This window comes from Medicago sativa, chromosome 2 (assembly GCF_051527215.1).
Source record: "Medicago sativa cultivar Bolivia chromosome 2, Bolivia_mono, whole genome shotgun sequence".
Classification (NCBI taxonomy): domain Eukaryota; kingdom Viridiplantae; phylum Streptophyta; class Magnoliopsida; order Fabales; family Fabaceae; genus Medicago; species Medicago sativa.
Window position 1 is genome coordinate 35,158,194 of NC_140750.1, and position 13,194 is coordinate 35,171,387.

At 36.3% G+C, this 13,194-nt stretch overlaps 1 pseudogene; it reads right to left on the reverse strand.

Annotated features, from left to right (window-relative positions):
* Positions 1–918: 918 nt before the first annotated feature.
* On the reverse strand, positions 919–12,857 carry LOC146946533 (uncharacterized; annotated as a pseudogene).
* Between the last annotated feature and the right edge of the window lie 337 nt (positions 12,858–13,194).

The window sequence follows — 13,194 nt, forward strand, 5'->3', positions numbered from 1 at the left end:
TGCTTCTGTGACTTTCTTCTAAAATTAACTTTTTCAATTCATTATTATCAGGAATACAAATCCTACCTCGGAATCTCAACACTCCTTGATCATCAACCTGAAAATCACCATCTGCATTCTGATTACTAGCACCCATCAAGTCTACAAATTTCACATCAACCTCCTGGGCTTCTTTGATACTCTTCAAGAAATCATTATTAATTTTCAACATACCCAACTGCACACTCTGAGGTGCCAATTCACAAACAAGACTTAAGTCTCTAAACTGCTCCAGCAATTCAAATTCTTTCACCATCATAGCCGACATGTGCAACGTTTTCCTACTCAAGGCATCTGCAACCACATTAGCTTTACCCGGATGGTAATTTAAGCCAAAATCATAATCTTTCAACAACTCTAGCCACCTTCTCTGCCTCATGTTCAACTCTTTTTGATCAAATAGATATTTCAGACTCTTATGATCACTAAACACTTCAAATCTGGAACCGTACAAATAATGCCTCCAAATTTTTAACACAAAAACCACAGCAGCCAACTCTAAATCATGTGTAGGATAATTCTTCTCATGTATTCTCAATTGTCTCGAAGCATAAGCTACTACCTTGCCATCTTGCATAAGCACACCACCTAAGCCCAACTTAGACGCATCACAATATACCACAAAAGGTTTATCTGGCTCTGGCAAAACCAAAATTGGAGCCGTCGTCAATCTTCGCTTCAACTCATTGAAGTTATTCTCACACTGAGCATCCCACACAAAAGCTTTACCTTTACAGGTCAACTGAGTCAATGGAAGTGCCAACTTCGAAAATCCTTCGATAAATCTTCTGTAATAACCAGCCAAACCAAGAAAACTTCTAATCTCCGTAACTGACTGAGGAGTCTCCCACTGTGATACCGTTTCAACCTTCGACGGGTCTACAGCAATACCACTACCAGAAATAATATGGCCAAGGAAACTTACTTCACTTAACCAAAACTCGCACTTTGACAGTTTTGCATACAACTTCTTTTCTTTCAGCACCTGTAAGACAATCTTCAAATGTTCTGCATGCTCTTCTTCATTCTTAGAATAAATCAAAATATCATCAATAAATACAACAACAAACTTATCCAGAAAAGCATGAAAAATTCTGTTCATATACTCCATGAACACACCCGGCGCATTAGTAACACCGAAAGGCATCACTTTATATTCATAGTGTCCATACCGTGTCCTAAAGGCCGTCTTCTGCATATCTTCATCCTTCACCTTAATCTGATGGTAACCTGACCTCAAATCAATTTTACTAAACACGCGCGCACCCACTAATTGATCCATCAAGTCGTCAATTCTCGGAAGTGGATACCTATTCTTTATCGTCACTTTATTCAGCTGACGGTAATCTATGCACAATCTCATGCTACCATCCTTCTTCTTAACTAGCAACACAGGTGCTCCCCAAGGTGACACACTTGGTCTTACAAACTTCTTATCAAGTAAGTCTTCTAACTGTTTCTTCAACTCTTCTAACTCAACTGCTGACATACGGTAAGGAGCCATCGACACAGGCTTCGTACCCGGCACCAGATCGATCGAAAATTCAACCTCCCTCTCTGGTGGTACATCTGGAATCTCATCAGGAAAAACTTCAGGAAATTCATTCACAACGGGCAATCTATCAATTATCGACTGACTCTCTACAGACAAATACGCCATCAAGGAAAACATTAAGTTTCCATCATGCTCTAATCGCTTCAGCTGCTTGGTAGATAAAAATTCTGCTCCACTCTCTTCTTCAGCAGAAGAAAAGTACACCGTCTTTCTAAAACAATTAATATGCACGTGGTTGTATTCTAACCAGTTCATACCAAGAATCACATCCATACCCGTCAACGGCAAACATACAAGATCAACTTCAAAATCCCTATCATACATGGATATAGGACAACTCTGACAAACAAAAGAAGTGGTTACTGAACCCTTAGCTGGAGTTTCAACAACCATTTCCACAGGCATACTTGACATAACTAAACCCAACTTATTTGCACAATCAACAACAATGAAACAATGTGTAGCACCAGTATCAATAATAGCAATTAAAGGAGTACCATTAAAGAAACAAGTACCTCTGATAAGTCGATCTTCATTAGCCGTTTGTGTACCGGCCAATGCAAACACCTTTCCACTAGTCCGAGTCTTCTTAGGATTCTTACACTGAGAACTAAGATGACCCTCTTCATCACAATTGAAGCAAACCATGTCACCACGCTTGCACTCAGCCATCGTATGCCCTTTCTTGCCACAACGGTAACACTTCTTCTCATCCTGTTGAGTACATGCATTACTCTTGTGGCCTTTCTCACCACACTTGTAACAAACTATCTCAGCCTGAACATTTCTCCCTTTGGGTCTCCTTTCCTCAGGCATCCTCTGTTTTCCCTTGTCAGCAGGGGCACTGTAAGGCTTCGGACGACTCTGCTGTCCCTTACCCCTACGGTCACTCATCACCTTGTAGTGAGCTTTGGTATCATCTTCATAGATTCTGCATCTGCTCACCAAAGCAGAAAAGTCACGGATCTGCTGGTAACCAATGGCTCGCTTAATATCAGCACACAAACCATTCTCAAACTTTATGCACTTGGAAAACTCAGCATTATCTCCAGTATAGTGTGGATAGAACTGAGCCAGCTCCACAAACTTCGCTGCATACTCTGTCACCAACATGTTTCCTTGCTTCAGCTCAAGGAACTCAATCTCTTTCCTTCCGCGAACATCCTCAGGGAAATATCTGTTTAAGAACTCCCTCCTAAACACAGCCCAAGTCACAACCGCATCACCTTGCTCTAATTCAGGTAAGAGACTCACCCACCAGTCATCAGCTTCCTCAGCTAGCATGTGCGTACCAAAATGCACCTTCTGGTCATCAGTACATTGCATAACCCTGAAAACTCTTTCAACCTCTTTGAGTCATGTCTGTGCTCCATCAGGGTCGTACCTTCCTTTGAAAGTAGGAGGATGATTCCTCAGAAAGGCCTCCAACATTCTTACATCAGCATTAACACCAGCACCAACATTCTGTTGTTGTCCTATAGCTTGGGCTACAGCTTCCAACGCAGCAGCCATCGCAGTATCGTTCCTTCCAGCCATTCTATTTCTCTTGTAACAGATAATATTCGTAGCCTCCAGGTCTCAGCTCTACATAACAACAAAAATCAGCACAACTAAGACAATATAAATTGTCAAACAACTCTACATGGCTCGACACGACTCTACTAATTGGCCGGACGGACCGACCTGCTCTGATACCAATTGTAACACCCCGTTCTCCCAACAATGTAATATTAATTATTATAATCAGAGTAATCACACAACGGAGTGTCACACTACTATTCAAAAATTCATAAATAGAAAATATCTATTTATTTAAGACCAACATAAAGAATCTTAATAAACTGCAGCGGAATAATTCTTTAAAAATATAATTTCAACCAAAATTCAACATCAATGAAAATCTTGGCACAAAGGCCCCAACATAATTCAACTTTATTTTCAACAACGATAAACTCTAATAGCAAGTCTTTTCCAAAATATGTGATACATAAAAGAAATGAGAAGACATTCGCAACGATTTCCCCATTCTAGTATGTATCAGAGCCCTAGACACTTGAGCCGACCAAACCTACAAGTCATCAGTACCTGCACATTACCCACGGTCGAGGCAACATATACGCAGAAGGGGTGAGAAACTTATCCAATAATAATAATATATAATTCATCAAATTAATGAAAACAACAAAGCATATCACAACAGGCATCATTAATAATGTATTTAAATAAACACATAAGCAACGACATAATTATTTTCAGCAACAAGGTACAGCAACAACAACAACAACAACGTTATCCACAACGACACCGACAACTCGACAATGCGACAACGACAACAACTCGACAATGCTACAACGACAACAACTCGACAATGCTACAACGACAACAACAACTAATGCATCATGTAGGTGGTACCAATCTACGCGCGTTGAATGCTAAGCATTCCAGGGCATAAGCCCCCAACGATTTGGATGGTTAAAGCATCCCAGGGCATAAGCCCCCAACAGGTGAATGATAACATTCCAGGGCATAAGCCCCCAACAATTTGAATGATAAACATTCCAGGGCATAAGCCCCCAACAGAACATGAGTATGCATATGGACTCGACTTGTGTATATCAACATACAACTTCAACAACGACTACAACAACAACATATGTGCCTACAACAATTATGACACACTCCCCAACTTTGACATTAGACGTTACAACAACGTCAACAACGGGAATCAACAACATAGCATATATTTATAAATCAATTACATTCATCTCAAAGTCTAAAACATCCCCCAAAAGCAATTAAGTTTTGATCAATAGGACATAAGCCAAATACCCATAAAACACCTCAACTAAATCCCTGACGCTTAAGTTTGAAGTTGGGAAACCAACCATAAGTTTTTAGACTAACTTGGGATTAGTTTTGCTAAGTTTTCTTAAAGTTTTCTAAAGACCCACTTTGACTATTTTTATCATAACTCAAAATCTACAAATCTTTTCCACTCCAAACCAAGGCCATTAGAAAGCTAACTTAATTATCTACAACTTTCATGTTTACACCGAAAGCTAATTCAAAACAAAAACGGGTGAAAAAGACGCAAGAACACGAAACAGGGGAATGTTGTCACTGTTACATCGTACTACGATGGAATGCATCGTACTACGATGGGATATACTGAAAAATTTGTTTTTGCTGCTGGAAAAATCGTAGTACGATTTCCCAGCATCGTACTACGATGGGACATGGACAGATTTTACGAGAACAGACCAGTTTTCACTCCAAAACCCAATTTTTGATCCCCTAATCACCCAAAATGAATTAGAACAATGTTTACAGGTTCCATATACAACCTAGCAACCAAAACAACATAGAAACATTCAATTCAATAACAAGTTTCATCATAATTCAACATCTAACATAACTTCTCAAACCCTAAAAACCAAGAACAACAAATTCATCAATTTTCAAATTATATACCATGATTATTGAAAGGAATCCCACCCTTACCTTATCTCAGCAAATTTTACAGCAAAAACGGTTGGATTCTCTCTTCCTAGCTCTTCTCCTAGCTTTCTCTTGGTTCTTCTCCTCTTTCTCTCCAAAAACCAGTTTTTCTATTGTTTGTACGTGAAACTGTTTCTCTCTGCTTCTCTTTCTTTTACTCCCAAAAATATAACTTCTTTCTTTTCATTTAACTCCCACTAAACTCTCACAATTATTTACTTAATTCCCATTAACCACAATAAATAATAATTCTACCTATTTCTATTTCTCCTATTATTTCCACAAATAATAAAGCCATATTCATTTAAATAAAACTCAACTCCATAAATCATATAATAAAATAGCATCACACCATATATCACATAAAGTCACTCAAAACACATATTTCACATAAAATCATATATTTAACAGATAAAGTCATATAAAAATATACATACATCTATTAAAAGTAATAGAATAAAAATGGGGTGTTACACTAAGGGCCGGTTCCTATGGGATTCGGGGCAGAATACCTAGAGCGTTCGTTAAACCGGGATACACGTGCAAGGCCATAAACGCACGGGCTTTTAGAATACACCTTATGAAAAGGTTTGTGTGTGGGTTCTATGTCTGAGATAGAGTTCAATGCTGTAAGCAACTCTTGTTAATCAGAATTTTACTCGCTATGCAAAGGTTCAAGTTGTAGGCGACACCTTTGTTTACTAGCAAATCTTATGGAGACGTTTTTGACGTTATTTCTGAAACCATTTTTTAAATTCAAGTGGGGGATTGTTGGAACATGTGTGGAAATTGAGTAAAAAAGACTAAACACAAATTTCCATGTTGGGTAGAACTAGTGTTGTGTGAATTGAAAAAAATGGAAGTCCCACACCGGATGGAACACACACATTAGTAGTGTTTATATAGTGGGTGTGTACCTTTAATTAATGGGGGTACATAAGCACTAGAGAAAAAATATATATTGATATATATTTTATTATTTGGAAATGATAAATTAAATAAGTAATTTAATCATTATTAGAAAGTGCTTTCTTAGTCCCCAAGTTTTGCTAAAATATTTTGGTACATAATATAATATATTTTTGTACTAAATTTAATATATTTTAGTACTCAATTAAGATATTTTTGTACTAGATCTAATATGTGAATTACTTAATCGCAAAGTAATATGTTACTTGTTCCAAAAGTTTCTCATATTACTTGTTCTCAAAGTTTCTCACTTATTAGTTGTGAATTTTCTCTATAAATAGAGAGCTCACACAGTGCATTCCACACACCAAAGAGTTTCATTGAGTTGTCGGGAACTCTTTCTCTCTTCTCCCTATTTTGACTTGTGTTGACGAGTCTTTCATCTCTTCTCCCTCCTTCGACTTGTTTAACAAGTCATTCTCCTTTTTCTACTCCTTTCTGTCCCTTCGGAATTAAGAGTGTTCTTAAGACCATAGTCCCTTTTCGGTTTAATGTCCCTTCGGAATTAAGAATGGTCTTAAGTTCATAGTCCCTTCGATAATATATGTCCCTTCGGAATAAAGAGTACTTTTAAGATCATAGTCCCTATTTGGAATAAACAATGTCCCGTCGGAATTAAGAATGATCTTAACGGTATATAAATATTATAACAATATTTTTCTATTTGAGGAGAAATGGTGGTAACACCATATTTGAGTGGTCATAGTACCATATTGTTAGTTTGGAGAACTTAAAGGTTAGAATGGTGGAAACACCATATTTGAGTGGTCTTAGCACCATAATAGAATGGTAATAATACCATATTAAAGTGGTTTCAGTATTAAAGAGTGGTCTTAGTACCATATTTGACGGTGTAATTCTCGAACGATTTTCTACAGTGCAGTAGTTAATCGAACAGTTGTAGCTGGGCTTGTTTTATCCTGGAGGCGGCGTGGTTGATAGTCTACCTTGCACAATTTTGGGTAGTGCCACGAAACGTCTTAAAGAGAGCGACCTGGTCGTGACTCAACCTAGTAACAACTTCGGTAGATAATAGAATATGGAAATCAGTAGATAATAGAATATGGAAATCCAAATACAACAGTTTGGAAATCCAAAAACAACAATAACGAATACTTAGGTTAGGCCTAGAAATCGACTAAGATAGGATTTTATGAGCTTTAATGGAGTATAGTAGTAAATTTATCATTTTAGCTGGAGGATTATCATGTATTCATGTTGATTACTACAAGTTACTTGGATGGCAAATAACAAAAGCGACTAAACATTGATCGACCATCATGTTAGCTATCATGTTTAATAAGTAATAGATGATGGTTAAAAACTTAAGAATGCTGTCCCAAAGCCAACAAAAGCTCATTTGTTCAATGCCCGTAAAAGATGACAAATGAGTAATAACTTAAAGAGCAAAGCAAGAAAAACACGATGTTTGGTTTATTTTCTAAAAAGTTAATATTTTATGAAAGCAAATTAATCTATGAGACAACTATAAATTGACATTTTAAGAAATGAACCAATCATAAAGAATGAAGAAAATATTCAAATGTATGTAAAAAATGAGGGCATTGCTGCTAGTTGAAGCAGGAGAGGAGAAGGATAACACATGTGTTTGGGTGAAAGAAAAAAGAGGGGGAATGTAACTAAAGATTCAGAAGATGAGAAGCAAGATTACAGAGACACAGATGAGATTCAAAATTAGAAATCAGGCACATGTAAGGCAATCAAATCTGAAAAAGGAATGGAGCAAGAGTGCGGGCAACTCAGAATTTGGAGAACCAAGATGCAGCAACAGTAGAACACACCGCAGAAAAGGGTATTTCTTTGGAGGATAGAGACAACTAAGGTGTGCGTTATGGCATCAAAACATATACAATGCGAAAAGGAGAAGAAACCGCATCAGGAGGGGGGTGCGGTTCTTGAGTGCATCGGACGACACACAGCTGCCAAAACACCCGTTGTAACCACCCAAAATGTTAGGAGCATTCTTGGTTGTGGACAAGGCTACGTTGCTTGCATCACAATTTCAACATTTTTATGAAAAGATGAAGCAACCACGCTGGTCAAGCATAGAACCACAAATCCACAGGGGCGATATAAGTTATAAGTCTCTGCTAGAATGGAAAAACTGAGAGAGGGAGTTACAGGTTGTGTGAAAAGAATTACATGAATGGATTGTCTTCAGAAGCACAATTACTTCAAAATTGTGTTAAGTACTTGTATACGAACATAGTAGAAAATATTTATATAGTATGTTAGATTGTCATCTCTATTGTAATAGATGAAATACTCATATCCATATACTTTGTACATGAATATTGTTATTCCAAGGTTTGGTTCTGTCAAGAACAGAATGGCCCACTTGTATGTTAAAAATATAGAACAGAATCAAAATTATGATTAATGAATCATAACAAAGGAACAAGAAATAAACATCAGTTCATTTCTACCAGCTTCAAATATACAATCCCACATTCCCATAAGCAAATGATGATTCCAATTACCAAACCAAGAAAATGTTATTCATGTGAAATAGATGCAACAATGGATTTACAATTTCCTCTTATTTCTTTTTACTGTTAGGAGGATTCCTTATCCTCCTGCTCTGTTGCTTATCCCATATGGCACCGCTATTTGATAACACCGGATGCAGTAGTGTATAACACATATACATGTTATTCATTATGATTAGGTTGCATTTGCTTCATGAACATTACTAAATTCCCCATTACGAACAAAGAAAAACTAGAATAAAAATGTTTCCTTGTGCTTCAATTTGATGAAATCAAACTAAACAAATACAATGAATTATAGAATATCAATCATATTTTTCAAAGGATTAGGAAAACACCAACTAGGTCCTATCAGATCAAATTTGGAACCTTACCCTTTTATAGTTGGGGAGAAGGCAAAAGGAGGGTGGTAAACAGTCTCTTTTGTATTCCTCCTGATTGAAATGCGACAATATCTACAGAAGGGCTTGTGTTTTTCTTGGTCTTCGATCTACATCAGTCTTTTCTAAAAGATACTAATTTTCAATGGCCATAAGAATAACTGAAAAAACTTCTCAAGGACCTCTTTACCATGCATTTTTTTCAATATGAATCACCAACATTAAGTAATTTGGAAGTTTAGAACTACTACTACAATATTTTCTATGTTGTAACCAGACAAAAAGAGGGTTTCATTAATCCCTAACATAGTTCTAAATTGCAGTCCACAACCGCAATTGCTGTCACAATATACAGGTTATAGAGGTTTCTTCAAGGGTATTACATGGTGTCACAATATATGACCAAGGAGACAAGTTACATCAGTCACCACTGATCCTATAGCAACCCGTTGCTGCAAGGAGCCACAGCCACAGAATGTTTTTATGGCTATTAAGATTCCTAACAACTACACCAGCAATATGATTTGGCCATATTAATGTTTCTGAGAGGTAACTAACAAGACTTGACAGCTAACAAACAAGAAGGATAACCAGAAATACTTTTTTCGCTAAATGGTTAAAATGTATCTTTGCTAAAAACTTGCACCTAAATTAATAGGTCTGCTTGCAATCATGGGGGAACCCCCACCCACCGTGTGTTTAGCTTCCTAATTTTCACACATTGTTTGCATTGGGAAGTGAGAAAACATGTGCCAACGCCAAACCAAACATAGGGTAATATAATTTAGGCTTAATTACACCACAGGTCCTTTAAGTTTGACGTTTGTAACATATAGGTCCTTTAAGTTTGTTTTGTAACAGATAGGTCCTTTAAGTTTGATGTTTGTAACATATAGGTCCTTTAAGTTTGTTTTGTAACAGATAGGTCCTTTAACTCTGTAACAGTGTGCAACTAAGTCCTTCTGTTAACTCACCGTAAAAAAAACGCTGACGTGACTGTGAAGTCTGTCAATTTCATCTCCTTTACTACACCCAGTTTTTTTTGAAGAATCAGGAGAAGATAACCGAAGGAAAGAAGACAACAGTTCTACCACACGAAATCTAATTGTTGGACTTTATAAGTTCTTGTCCAAGATTACCAAGTACATTGCAAAGGCAATAACTGAGATGATGAAACCGATGATAAATATACTCAACTCTCTATATAAGAAATTGTTATCATCTATCCTGCGTTCTTCCCCTGCAATAATGCTGGTATTACACTTGGAAGCCATTGATTTGACGAATTCAAGCTTTGGTATGAATAAAAATGGAGTCAGGGTTTGAGAATTGGGGAAATGTAAGGGTAAAGGAGACGAAATTGACAGACTTCACAGCCACGTCAGCGTTTTTTTTACGGTGAGTTAACAGAATGACTTAGTTGCACACTGTTACAAAGTTAAAGGACCTATCTGTTACAAAACAAACTTAAAGGACCTGTATGTTACAAACGTCAAACTTAAAGGACCTATCTGTTATAAAACAAACTTAAAGGACCTATATGTTACAAACGTCAAACTTAAAGGACCTGTGGTGTAATTAAGCCTATAATTTATTCTTTCGTTTATATGCATTACAATATTGGTGGTGTCGTTCCACCGTATTATATATCTTTAACTTTTCAAATATAATATGATAGTTAAATTTTGTTAGTTAATCGTTGTCAACAACGTGCCCTCATAAAAAATAGGTTAATTATGTTTTTGGTCCCTACAAAATTGCGACCTTGTAAGTTTAGTCCTTACTTAATTTTAATAGCTTTTTTAATCCCTACAAAACATTTCTGCACTCAATATTAGTCCTTACTCAATCCAAATTTGTTTAATTTATGCTTAAAATCTTAAGTTTTTCAACAATTTTTTACAGGCGTGTTAAGAACGTTATTAAAAGGTCCTCCGAAAAAAATATCGCAAAAATTTGATTTCTACATCCATATTTTTGTTACTTATATCTTAAGCTTTTGTCGTTTTAAAAAATTCATATTTAATTTATTTCATGTTAAAAAATTATAGATTTTAGTAAATGAACCTTTCATAGTGTTTTAAACTTGTATAAAAAGAATCGTTAAAAAATTTAAGAGTTTAAGGATAATTAAACAAAATTTATTTTAGCAGGGACTAAAACTATACGTAAATTTTTTTTTGTGGGGATTAAAAAAGCTATTAAAATTATGTAAGGACTAAACTTAGAAGGTCGCAATTTTATAGGGACCAAAAACATATTTAACCCTAAAGAATAATTAGTTGGCCATGTGGATTTTATCTAATGGGTTCGCCTCCAAATCTCTTCAAGTATGGTCTGTAATAGAGGGGCCCCTAGAGTTTACTCCAACAACAACAACAACAATAAGCAATAACATAATGAATGAAAAGTCAGCTAAAAGAACTAATGGACAGGTTAAAGAAAGTGAGCTTTGTTTTACATTAGAAAGTAGAGAAGAAAATATTAGAAGATTCATTGAGAAAAGTCAAGAAAATAAGGAGTGAGAATAATCAATTAGAAATTATAACTCTTCAATATATCAAACATGTACAGTGGCAACTGAAAATCACTGAATAAGGAGATGGATTTCAGTCAATATCCATTGAGCAAGTCAACAGTTCTAAGCCATTTGGTAGAATATTAGAACTTGTAAAATCATAAGCCATGATCAACCTCAAATCATGGCTTAAACTTAATTGAGACATAAGTCCAACTGATGAATTGAGTTTCAACTTTACAGCACCATAGCAATGCAGGTGGTCAACAACAAAATAACATAACCAGGATCAACCTAAAGTTAACTAAGTTGAGATATATGTGTTACTGACCAATTAAGTTTCAGCTTTACATGACTATAACAATGCAAGTGGTCAACATCAAATCAAAATAACATAACATAATAAAACCTGAATAACCACAACTTTCTTTAGATAGGAGAGTTGAAGAATCCATTAGAACACTTGTCTGGCAATCCAAATTCCACTAAAACAAATCAACCCTTGGGGGACCAAATTGGAAACACTGATAAACATCAACTAACAACAGATCACCCTCGTTCTCCACTAAGAATGTCGCGTGCTCCTGGCCACCACCAACCAAAGGTTCAGCCACTAACCGGACAGTCAAGTCCGGTTCAACAGTAACTGCTCTACCAGTTTCGTCGACCACACAAGGCCGCCCTTTGAAAAGACATATGTCGCCAGTTGATATGTCAGTTATCACCTTCCAATCATCATCGCTGCCACCGCCACATTTCAAAAGTGAACACTGTGGTGAAAGCGTGCCGAAAACAAGAGGTTTTTTTCCATGGCACGTGATGATTGGCAGCGCTTGCTAAATGGTACGGACGCTTGCATACGGGATTTGACGACAATGCATAATATATGCAGGGGAGCATTGCTAAATGGTACGGACACTTGCATACGGGATTTGACGAATACACACAACTGCATTGTTTTTTAAATAATAATAAAATTAATATAAGTTCTACTTTCCACAATTCAGACTGGTTAGTTAATAATAAATTTTTAATAAAAAATAATAATATAAAACTTGCACTTATTGGAATACAGGAGGTGATTGCAGTTAAAACAAGCGGTCTGTAAACAAATTCGTGGATTTCCGTATTGTATTTATCCGTACTACTAAACATTTCTCTATGCAGGGTCTGGGTTTAAATTCCGACCACCAAAATAAAGTGCAAGTATTTTTTTTTTTTGTATTAACCCCTTCAATTTCTAAAAGGAAGTATCGGTAATTTAGAGTTCGATCGTGACATAAATATAGCATCTTCAATTACACGTTAATTTTGGTTTTAGTTGCATACCTTCGTTGAGTTGGGTAACCCACACAGGCTAACACCACTACACAAACACACTCATACATACTACGTTAGCATAAAAGGAGAAGGGAGGAAATACTTTCACTTAGGGTGTGTTTGGATGGAGGGTTTAGGAGGGGAAGGGAGGGGAGGGTTTATATTTCATTTTTAAATTACGGACACTGTGAAATGTTTTTTAAAGAGTTAACATATTAACATGATAAACGATCATATAATACTTCAATCACACTTAATTTATTTTAGAGAAAAATCTTGTATAGTCCCTAATTTAAAAAAGAAAAACAAACCCTCCCCTCCCTTCCCCTCCTAAACCCTCAGTCCAAACACACCCTTAGAAAATTTAGAGAGAATATGTTGGCACTATAGTATTTTTTAGATGAG